Source organism: Petaurus breviceps, unplaced genomic scaffold (assembly GCF_028583685.1).
Source record: "Petaurus breviceps papuanus isolate PSGF00001 unplaced genomic scaffold, PetGlider_PUasm1.0 218, whole genome shotgun sequence".
Taxonomy (NCBI): domain Eukaryota; kingdom Metazoa; phylum Chordata; class Mammalia; order Diprotodontia; family Petauridae; genus Petaurus; species Petaurus breviceps.
This window is the reverse complement of record NW_027185872.1, coordinates 5,614,873-5,626,728: the sequence shown is the minus strand read 5'-3', so window position 1 is coordinate 5,626,728 and position 11,856 is coordinate 5,614,873. Positions and strand designations below refer to the sequence as shown.

The following is an 11,856-nucleotide window of genomic DNA, read 5'->3' as shown; positions in this document are numbered from 1 at the left end:
ACACACACACACACACAGATATCATAACTGTCTTCATTTCACTTTTGCTGGGCAGGCTTCTCCCCGGGTGAGACCCTTTTCATCCAGCACATAGTCATGGCCTGTGCCGAGCATTTTCCAGGGTGAGGTCCTAAGGGGAACCCAGACAGACACTGTCTTTCTTTACTTTAAACAATCAGTTGATTCTTGAGTATTCTTTCTGTCAGGCCTCTTTTCGCTGAGAGCATTCAGGGCCCCCTCCCTGGGTCCTCTGACAGTCCCCTTTTAAGGATGAGGAAGCTGAGCTTAAGAGGGGCTCAGAGCTAGTGAGGAGGAGAGGTGGGATTTGAACCCAGGTCCCCACGACTCCAAGGTCAGTGCTGTTTTTACTGCATCATACTGAGTCTCAGCCTTGAGCCTCCAGTGGAAGGGCTCAGAGCGTCTGGTGCGTCTATGCTTTCTTTACGCTCTGCTGGCTCCCCAGAAGCCTTCCTCGAAGCCGCAGCCCGTTAGCTCTTGGCTTTGGTGGCTGAGGGTGGAGGCCGGTGCTGTGTTCTCGGCCGCTTCGGTCGCTGATGCAGTTTTCCCTCTTTACGCTGCCAGGGGCTCAGCCTCGCCCTTGGCCTCTGGTACATCTGATGCTGGCCTCCCCACTCCTGAAGGTCTCTGCCGCTTGTTCACAGTGCTCTTGTGGAAGCCTTCAGCTCTGTCTGTTTGCTTCTCTCAGACTGCTCATGCTGATGTCCTCATTAGTGACCTGGGAACCCTGATGCTTCTCCTGAATGTGCAGTGATTCTCTTTTCTGCAGTCACTGTTCATATCAGGCTTGCGATCTTGGCGTCTCTTGAGGCCTCGGGCTCCCTTCTCCATCCCTGACCAAGCCCTGCCAAGCCTTCCTCTCGTGTGCAGCTGCCACCACCCCCTTCTTCCTCCAAGGCCCTTTGTCACCTCAAAGCCATCATCTCCTTTGGGAAACCATCTCAGATTCCTGCTTACGCACCAGTGGCTAATTCTTCATTGGGTTCCCTAAGCCCCTGGAACTGCATTGCTTTGTGTGTGTGCACATGGCGGGCTCTCTTCTGAACCTTGGTAGGCCCCCTCCCCATGTACACACCTAATTTAACTTGGTGTGTGGTCAGCACACAGGCATCAGTCAGATGTTGGCTAACAGACCAGGGCCTGTGAATCTGAATGAAGTTCTAATTAAGAAAATACTCTACCTTCATAGGTTTCTCAAAGCTTCAGGATTGAGATTGGTTTGTTTGGGGGGGGGGGTTCTACTTTTTAATCATAGATATACATTTCACTTGATTTCAGTGTTTCTGAAGTTGGAAGGAAAACATTTCTGAATTCATGAAAGATAACTGAGTATGATCCCTTTGGAAGAAGGTCACTGAGCTTCCAACTTTTTTTTTTTTAATTTACCAGTGGTGTAGGATGGGCCATGTGGAACCTGAGCGAATCCCATTCCCCTCTCTCCAACCCGTGATGACAGTGCTCAGGTGAAGTTTGTTTGCTGGTCACAAATAATGTAGTTTGAATTTTTAAATTGTGAGGCCGCTCCCCACCAGGCGGTCTCCTCACAGTGTCCACATGGTCTCATAATGAATTAGGAGGTCCCCGGTCGGTAGGCCTCTGCCGTGAGAGCTAGCACTCTGCCCAGAGTCAGGCCTGGGGACCCGCACTGTGGGAAGGCTCCAGCGGGAGCCTGTCAGCTTGAGGTCCTCCTTGGCACTTGTTCTTATCTCACTCAGAGATCCTTCGGATTCTTCCTGGGTGGGAGGGGATGGGCGCGGGTCAGCATTCAGACATCGACAAAGAAAAGTGAGGAGATATTCCCGACCACGTTTAGAAATGAGTGACTTCTTGAAGCAATGGTGCCTGATACGAGTTTATACTTACTTATTTAATGCTTAGCATCTGATGGTTCCCCACTCCTAAGTGAGGTTTCCAGTGTCTCTAAGGAAGCATTAGGTGATATTCAAAACTGGCCTAAAAATGGAGGATTGACTGATCTCAAAGGAAGCTCAGCTCACTGATTATTTTATTAGTAACATCTGGTAGAAAATGTCAGAATAAGTTCCCTTTACTGACTCTAGAAGTTCCCAAACTTATTTGGCCTACTGTCCTCTCTAAAGAAAAAAAAAATTACTCAGCACCCTCTGGAGACCTGCTTTCTTTAGCCCTTTAACAATTTTTTTAAAAATTGACATCATTTCAAAGAAAACCCAAAATTTTCTTTTTAAAATGACACATGGTAAATCTATTAATTTATTGCCAATTTGTGGGGTTTTTCTTGCATTGACATTTTGATGACACAGTATTGTCATGTCACCCTCTAGTACCGTACTGTAGCCAATGACATACCTATTCCTACTAGTGCACTCTGGCCTTCCCAACAGTGCACGTTCTGGTTAAGACCTGTTGGCAGACTTCACTACTAATGGGTCGTAACTTGCATTTTGTGTGTTTATTTGGAAAATAATGTAATCGCTTTTGCTTTAATTCTGTTACACAACAGATGAAACACATATGGTTCTTCACAATTTCATTTCTTCTTTCCTTGTGCTTCTACCTCCCCCTTCTTTTTATTCAACACCCCTTGGTTTCACCCAAGGCTCCTACCATCCCCCTGTATCACTCCATTGCTCCCCAGGGCGGTGTCTCCCACTTCAAAGGAACCTTCGACCCCAAGTAGATTGGACAATAAAATGAGGCTATTTGCTAAATAAGCAGCACCCTCATTCAGAAAAGCACTTGGAAAGGTATTTGCAACTGTGATTTAATTTTCATGGTATCTCTTATAAGCCTTTTACATTTTGATCTTTCTTGGCAAATATGATGAGGATTCCTTACGGGCACTTGTGAAAATGCATATGACATGTCACACTCATAGGAAAGGGGTATCTGTCGCCAAGTGTCTGCTGCCCCCAGGTAGATGTTCAGGCATCTCTCTCTCTCTGCTGTCCTGGGCTGCACCCTCCTTGTGCAGAGGGAGGCCTGCCTGCCATTAACACAGAGCCATGTGGGCCAGGCTGGTGACAGAGGAGCCCGCATCAGAAGGAGAAAGGGCAGCCTTCCTCCCCCCATGACCACAGTAGATTGGGTAAAGAGCTTCCTAGTGGAGTGACCTGAGAAGGAGGTCATGGCATGGGGTAGGGAGTGAGGGTTAAGTTAAGGTGGCTACCATGCACTGATGTAGCTGTGATGGCCTGAGCTTGGCTGCTCACGGGACACAGCTCCAGCAGACTCTGGGTTTCTCCTGCATGCCCTCCTCCCCACACTATCTCCGTGCACCAGTTTCCCCATGGCCCCGTTTTTGCCATTTTGATGATTACTAGTAAAGTTGCACTTTTTTCTTCTCCAGAAAACTTAGTTCTGGAAATAAACATTTAATCCACAAGGTGATTACATCTCTTAGGAAAACAGTTGTATCTTTGTACATGAAGGCACATTGAAATCTGTCTTCTCACAGTACAGCGTCTGAAAGCTTTGTGTTTCTGAGGGACTTGGCTGTTCTTACATAGCGTCTCAGTAAATAGATTAGCGGGGAGCTTGGGGTACTGTAAATGTGCATTTCAGATTCCTTGGGTGTTTCATGATCCAGCAGAGCTTCTCATGTTTTGAAAACAATGTAATGATAAAAAAAAAGAAAGTCAGGATCTGTCATTGTCAAATTAATGTTTTTGTTTTGCCTTTTTCCAGTTTAAAAGAAGCATTGGAAGGAAAACTTTAACACACATTCACAGTATTCATCTTCATAATCTTCATTGAATATTAAAATGTTTAATCTTTTATATATAATATGAATTGAATATAAGGATTTAAGATTATGAGCAAATAGATTATCAGCAGACTATTAAGTATATTCATTTTTACTACTGCACATGTAGCTCCACAGAGGCAACAAGTGCTTTGCTTATAGAGTTCTCTTATCTAAGGAATTCAGTGGGTAATTTATTACTTTCATTTCCTTTTCCTAAATACAGTTACTGAATTTAAAATGTTATTATTCTTGAATCAAGCTTGACTTGAAAAAAATATTTCTAAATTATTGGGAGGATTATTTAAAAGTGTTTTAGATCCTTCCGTGTTTTTAGCATTTGAAATATCACATTAAAACAAAATATATTTGCAAATTTTAAATCGAAGTTTTATGTCCCAGATGAACATTACCTTTTTTATAAGTTTGTTTTTTTTCCTACTCATCAAAATTCATTTTGTCATGGCTGTTATTTATATTTGTGTGTGCACAGAGAGCACACATCTCAAATGATTTCTTCAGCCTGCCATTATACCCTGATTGTTGATTATTGGAACTTTAATGTCCTTCTTTTAGGTGGCCCCAGGAGTCACGGAGGTAGTTTTCTAATAGAAAAGGTAGAATCCCATCCTGGAGCTCTTTGCTAAGTGGTTTATCCTTCTTGGGGCTGGTTGACCTCATACCACTGCTTTGTCCCACTGTATTCTGTGTTCAGCACAAGCCCTAAAGCAAAGACACCTTTTGAGAGTTCATTCGCTTCAGGACTGTTTACAAATTAATGCAGAAGCATCTGGCAAGCTTCTCATAGTCAAATACAACTTCTAAGAAGAGAACTGGCTGTGCATCACATTAACTGAAATGTGTTTAAAGAATACACGTCCTGCATCTTTTAGTAAGAGAACAAAAACAATGAGTGTTGGACCAGTGGCCTGGAGACCTGTAGGTGACCGGAGTCCAGACTCTCCTTCCCAGAAGCTTCTCCCCTCCACAGGAGACCTGCAGTGCAATGTCAGGATCAGGTTGGCGCTTAAGCAGGTGAACAGAGTGGATCTAAATGATGGATTACTTTGGGATAGGGAATCGTGGAGTGTCCTTATGGACGGCCTTTCAGAGGCAGATGGAGGTTACTGAAAAGTCTAGAGAGTGACCGTAAGTGAGCTGAGCTGGACTCCACCTGCCCGGGCACGCCTCCAGTTAGTGATGGCAGCTCTCGTTGGGTTCTAGTCTTCTTGCGTGGCGGGTGAAGAACAGAACCTAGAACGTGGGTGTGTGTTGGGCACTTTTTGTTTGTATTAACATTCTTCAAGGATATTGGCGACACACTGAGCTCTTCAATGCAAGTGTTGGTGTGTGAGCTTAACCATTGTTGCAATTCACTGAATCAAATATGCAGATAAAAACATAGAAATGAGAAAAAGTAGAACTATTTTTGTAATTAAAAGTTGTAACTTGCTCTTGTAACTATGTGTGTCAAACTAAAATCTGTAATAAATTTGTTAGTTAAGCATGAAAATAAAATTTCTTCCTGTCAAAGTACATTTCGATATGCATTTTGAGTTCATTAGAATCACATAGTCTGAGCTTGTGTGAATCTCCCAGCCTTGAAATTCTTAGCAAGGACCTTATACAGGAACGTTCTTCACGTTGTTCCTGTCACTAAAAAAGTGAATTATAAAAGCAATAATCGTTAAAGATATGTGGGTTCTGCTGGGGGGGGGCTGTGTTGATTTTTAATTAAAATGTAATTTAGACGTCCTTGGAAACCTAGAACTAGTTATCATAATTGTATATTAAAATGACCGAAGTTCTTATGGTATTGGGTTATCAGTGTTTGTAAACAGTCCCGCTGTGTGCTTCTATTTTACCTTCTTTTACCAAGTTAAATTGCTTGGGAATGGCTTCTGCTAATCAAAGATCTCTACATAATCTATTGATTAGTGTGATTATGAAATAAAACTTTGGGTTTACCAAAAGAAAAGATACAGTTCACAAATTTTAATTGTAGTGTCCACATTCAGTTAGGACATTCTCTGTTGTGGTGTGTGTGCTGGCTGTTACAAAGCTGGTATCAGAAGGCACATGTATGTGCGTTGTGCCTTCCATTATTCATCTTAGTAGAATTACTGCCTTACAGTGTGCTGTGTTCTCTCCACCCTTCTCTGGTGGGGCTCTCATCTGTGGCCTCCCTGGTGCCCTCCCCCACTCCCCAGGCCCCCCCATGGGTCTGTAGTCTGGCTTCGCTATGGTGTCTTCATTGCAGTCAATCACGTAGGTGCTAGCCACGCTCCCTGTACTCAAGGGGCCTGAACGTTGTGTATTCGGGCTGTTTGTGTAAATTGGGTTAAGTAAAGAGAGTCCATGTCCTCTCCTCCATTGGACTCCTGTGATGCCTCAGGTAGGGGTGGAAGTGAAATGAGCTCTGGCAGCTCTGATGAGAGTGTAGGCAGAATTTACTGGGCATCAGCAAACGAAGACTGGACAGCCCTTTTTTGGGGGTAGGTACCGATTTGAAGATTCTTGTTCAAGTACAGATTGCGTGGGATATTCTCAGAGACTGTAATCTGTATAGGCCTACACCAGACGGCTGGATGACATTGGTTGGTAGCCATCTGCCCTGATGGATCATCGGGTACTCTAAGCCCCAGAATATTTCAGAGAGGGCAGCGCTCCCACATTGGGACACCTAGTCCCTGTAGTCAAGGTCTGAGCAGGGTTCAGTGCACAGACTGTAAGAATCTGGGAGACATGTGGGGTCCAGTGAAGTCTGGCTCGTAGCTGTCTTTTCATTTGGCTCTAGGCAGGCCTCACACCTGAGTTAATCCCATGGGAGTTCCTGTTCCCCTAGAAAGGCCTGGGAACCGTCCTTAGCCCTGGAGTTTCGGTGATCCTCAAGAGTAGGCCTGAAGCTGGAGGATGGGGCACGCACACACCATGGCCTCACACAGTCGTGAGGGGCAGGGGGAGAGGTGGTGCTCGGGTCCTGTATGACTGGTGAACCCCCTCCGATTTCTGGGCCTCCCCAGCTCGAAGCGACTCCCTTGAGCAGGGGGGTCTTAGGTTGTCTCCATCTGGAGTTGTCTAGAGGCCTTTGACCTTCACTTCGCTTCTCTCTAAGGACCCCCAGACCATCTCTGCTTCCCTCCCCATAGTAACCTATCTTGTGTATGAACCACAGTGGCCCCCCAGTGAAACCCAAGGGCCTCTTCTCAAAGTCTTTTAAAACAAACATTACAAAGGAAACCAGTATGTTGAAATAGTTCATGATCGCTGGGTGTAGGACCCTTATTTTACACAGTACTTGGGAGCCAGTCCAGGTTCAGAGACGATCATCCCCAGAGATGGGACTGCCCAGCAATTCACAGAACTGGATGCTGAGGTGGAGAGAGGTCACGAGACCTGGGGCCTTTATTCCCCACTCCCTGGTAGGCTCATCAGTGCCAGGTCCCACTGCCACCGCAGATTCACTGCCAAGGCTCTGCTTACCATCTGCCTTCCCCCACCTTCCAAAATGGGGCTCGGGCTCCCAGATCCTGGAAAGGATGCCTTCCCTCCTACTGCTCACATCTCAGCCCTTCCAAAGCAGCTGCCCTCATTCACACAAATCTCTTTTTGTCCAGATTCTTCTAATAGCCTGGAGAAGCAGGCAAGGAGATGCTGTGGGAGCTGACTGGCTCTTAGCATCTGTAGTTCACAGAGATAAGCATTACCCTTCCAGCCTTGAGATAATTTGGGACTGCGGCTATGTTTGAGCCAGGAAATGGAGTCAAGTCAGTCCCTGGAGTTATTAGTTACAGACCAAGAGGAAGGAAGAGCAGAGGCCACAATGGGGTCCCCTTCCTTAACCGTCTTCTACAGCCCCTACAACCTGAGCTGGGAAGAGCTGGCCTCTCAGGAGAGGTCAGCAGGAGGAAGGAGGCAGAAGGCGACAGGGCTGAGCTGCGGCCAGGAAGAGATACTGAGGAAGGCTGTTGGCCCTGCAGGCATTACGGAACCAAAGAGTTAGGCTGAAACCTTCCCTGAAACTCGGGGCCTCCCTGCAGAGCCATCTGCCTTAGGTCTTCCTCTTTGGATCTTGGACTCCCTGAGAGCAGGTATTTTGTAGCTGCCCCATCTCCCCAACACCCGGCACCACCTCCTGTGCATAACGTCCTAGAGAGCTCCCTCAGGCCACTGGCAGGGGCTTCCTGCCCCCAAGGCCAGCTCCACCACAGTGCCACAAGTGTTTTGAGACTAGAACATAGGATCCTAAAAAGTGAAAGAAACATGACATTCCCTTGTAAGGACGGGATTGGATTCAGAGAGCTGAATGGCCCTGTTTCTTCTGTCTGTATGTCACCAGAATTAAAAATACAGGGGAAAGAATAGGGGACAGAAGAGTGCTTATCCTTTTGGGGGAAAAAACAACATAAGAGACTCAATAAATCATTTTTGTAAGAGGCGTGCCTGGCATGGGAATTGGGGGGAGGAGGAGGGGAGTGGAATGGAGCAGGGGGATGGGTGGAGGGCAGAATCACCAGCCATAAAATGTCTAATCAACCCGGAGTCGGTCATGATTTAGAGCTCTAAGGAACCTTAGTTAGACAGCATTCAATTCAGAGGACCTCAGTCTTACAGAGTCTTGAGTTCAAGAGATAACTTAGTCCAGTTCATAACTGAAAAACAGTCTCACCAGTTTGCCTGGCAAACGTTCAGTGAATCCTTCGCTTAAAGACTTTCTTTCATTGGGATAAAAGCTCCCAAGGCAGCCCATTGTGCACCTGCCGAACAGCAGGGATGGCAAGGTTGGCTTTGCGTCACGATGGTCTGTCTGCACCTGTTCCTGACTTCTGTGTCTAAGCAGAGGAAGTTAAACGCCTTCGTCTTGTGTCCATTCAAATGCTTGAGGATATCTGTCTTCTTTTCTCCATTTGTCACCTTCCTCTGGATGTTTTCCATCTTATTGCTGCCCTGCCTTGTCACTGGGATCTGAGTTGGGACAACCACTTCCCCTGAGCTCTGCTTCTGTCCATTAGATTCCATCTTGCATCAATCCAGTATTCTAACCCGGCAAGATATTTCTGGACCCTGACCACCATCAAACATGTTTGCTCTCCTCCCTAACCACAACCTCAACCCCCACCTTTTTGTTATCTTTGGATTTGAACATGTTCTTTCTGCCTTTGCCCATTTCACTGATAAAAATCTCAGACAGCACAGGGCAAAGGGCAGAGTGTGGGGTATTTTGCTGGACATCTCCCTAATACAACCCTGATCCATTCATGATTATTCCCCAAGTCTTGGCATTCCAACAATTCTCAATCTATTAGCAGTGTCTCTTAAGCATCTGTGAATTCATCTCTCCTCCGATGTTTGCAGCTACCCCTGTCTTGGGAGATAGTTTAATAATTTTCTGTGCGCCAAAAAAATGATCTCTCTGGTGGCCAACCTTGTGCCAATGAGGCTTCCCACTTGCTGCTGGACCTGCCGGAGCTTGGACCTCTCCAAATTGCCACTGATGAGGAAAGTCCCTCTCTGGCTGCCTGCGACTCCCGACATCTCAGGATTCCAGGGGCGCCCCTCAGGGGGCACCGTGGCTATTATCCAATGCATTCCAGCGTGTCCTCTCTCAATGTCATCAGTCCTTATATTCTCCACTGATTAATGACCCAGTATCACTTGGCCAAATGGCATTAATTAGCTCTTTAAAAGGATTATTTACTGAGAAGACACAGCAAGAAGTGACCAAGCCTTTCTCCCCAGTGTTGGGAGGGTTGGTACTCATTAATATGTATTGAGTGCCTACTGTGTGCCGGGTACCGCCTCAGTCGATGCAGCCTGAAAAGCAGCTGCAACCATGCACTCTCCCGGGCTCTTTAGCTGAGGAGCGAGTTGCTGTCACTCCCTCTTGGCTGCCTTTGATCCACTTCCATGTGGGTCAAACAAGTATCTTGGGCCTTTGTGTTCACAAGCCTCAGCTGTACAAAAATATCCCTCATGGATTCCAGCTCCCAACCCCCTGCTGTCCCTCTGCAAACCTGAAACTCAGACAGCTGACACCCAGCCTCACAGGGCTCGAGCAAATGCAAAAAGGCATAACCATAGGCCGGGACTGAGGCCCCAGCCTCACCTCACCCAAAGTTCACAGCAAGGTCTACTCAAGCCAGCCAAGCACAAAAGCCCCTTGTGCCCTCATGGGAATCTTGTATGCAGACCATTTCTGGCTCAGGAACCAATCTAAAAGACACACAGTAGATGTACAAGAAACAGACTGAGGGGCAGCTAGCTGGTGCAGTGAATAGAGCACCAGCCCTAAAGTCAGGAGGACCTGAGTTCAAATCTGAATTCAGACACTTAACACACACACAAACCTAGCCGTGTGACCTTGGGGAAGTCACTTAACCCCAACTGCCCCTCCAAAGAGTTAAAAAAAAAAGAAGAAACAGACTGAGAATTACTGTGCACATTCTGAAGGGAGAGCTGGCCACCTTCATTCCAAGTCATCAGGAGCTTCCTGGAAGCAGGAGGGTTAATACGTCAAGCCCCAGAACATTGCAGAGCCCCCTGGAAGGGACCTGTGGCCACCCAAGAGACCTTGGCCTAGCCATCCTCACAGGAACCTTCAGTGGATGGAGAATGTATATGGTTCAGTTCAAAGGGCACCAGACAGGACAATGTCCTGAGGACACTCCAGCTTACTCTTTTCCTCTTAATCAGTTCTGGGCCCAGTAGGTGGTACATTTGTTCTGTCTTCCTTCCACAGCCCACTGTGCAGATCACTGTGCATGCAGCTATAGGGACAACCAAGAGAATGTAATGATGTATAGTAAGTATAATGTGGATAGAAACATAGTCTTCTTGACCTTGCCCATAGGCATTGCCATGCAACCTCAGTACCTGTCAAGTGACTTTCATTAGTTGGGCACGTACTTCAGAATTTTGTAGATGCTGAAGGCTGTGGATTTGACCTGGGGCAGATAACCCAGAGGGTTGACAGCCTAGGGTCATGAAGATCACCAGGGTCCTCTGGATGTGGAATACTTCTTGAGGCTAATTAATCTCCATTGGCTGTCTGAAGGGAAACTTGACTGGCTACAGGAAAATCTGTGTGATTTTCTTCAGCACTCCTCCCTGGAAAGAGCTCTCTTCTTGCCTCATGGCCATTGTCAATAAACCAGCTTGTGGGTGATGAGTGGATTGTCTCATTCTTCCAGAGCTAGGCTCTAAGTCCTTGGCCACTGCTTTTCTCTCCTTGTTATTTTACAAGTTATCTGACTTCAGCTCAGCTACAGAGATGTCTGACCACTCCAGAGGCAGTGTTCAGAAGATGATGTCACATCTGACCATTAAAAAAATAATCCTTGTTTCCTTCTTTTTTTTCTTTTTTGGAGGGCAGTTGGGGTTAAGTGACTTGCCCAAGGTCACACAGGTAGTAAGTTTTAAGTGTCTGAGGCTGGATTTGAACTCAAGTCCTCCTGACTTCAGGGCCGGTGCTCTATTCACCATGCCCCCTACCTGCCCCATCTGACCTTTATTTAAGCTAGCAGGCATCGATGGAATTCCAGCTAGTACAAATCACAAAGGCACGCAACTATGGAATGATTCTGTTAGGTAGAATTGACATGGCAGTGCAAAGGCTGAGGTGGGCTGAGCCATCCAACACTGATCTGACTGCTTCAGGCCTGGCCCCTTTGCCACAATAGACACAGATGTTGGACAACTTCCTGGAGGCGGGGGACATTTTAGTTGAGTTTCCTATCCATCATCCTCAGGGCTTTATGGCCAATGCCAGGGCATTCCTTCAGAGGCCCTTCAGCCGAGGACTCACCTCTAGTAAAAATGTCCATCACGCCACCATTGGCAGGAGTGTTTGTCCTGTGCTCAGCCTTAATCTAAAGGCCCTTCTCCCATACCAGCTCTGCTGTCTCCTCTGTCCTGTTTTCAGTTACCACACACATACAGCACACCCATCTACTCAAGGAAGGCTGCCCAAAGTGAGGTCTGCCTTGATCACCGCTAAGGCCCTTGTGCTGACTTCCAGACCAGTCAGCTGATCTGAATTCCACCTGCAGCTCTGATACTTTCCCTTCCAGATCCTTGTTAGCCATCCAAGTCAGGCACCATTTTATTATGTATGT

General features: G+C 46.6%; 1 protein-coding gene across 4 annotated transcripts in view; it reads left to right on the top strand.

Moving 5' to 3' along the window:
* The window catches only part of TMEM106B (transmembrane protein 106B), a 26,004-nt gene extending 20,726 nt beyond the window's left edge, over window positions 1-5,278 (top strand). For all 4 annotated transcript variants that reach the window (XM_069094442.1, XM_069094443.1, XM_069094444.1 and 1 more), the window contains one exon: window positions 1-5,278. This exon is cut by the window's left edge and continues 1,605 nt beyond it. The gene's annotated coding sequence lies outside the window, so the exon portion shown is untranslated.
* The last annotated feature ends 6,578 nt before the right edge of the window (window positions 5,279-11,856 follow it).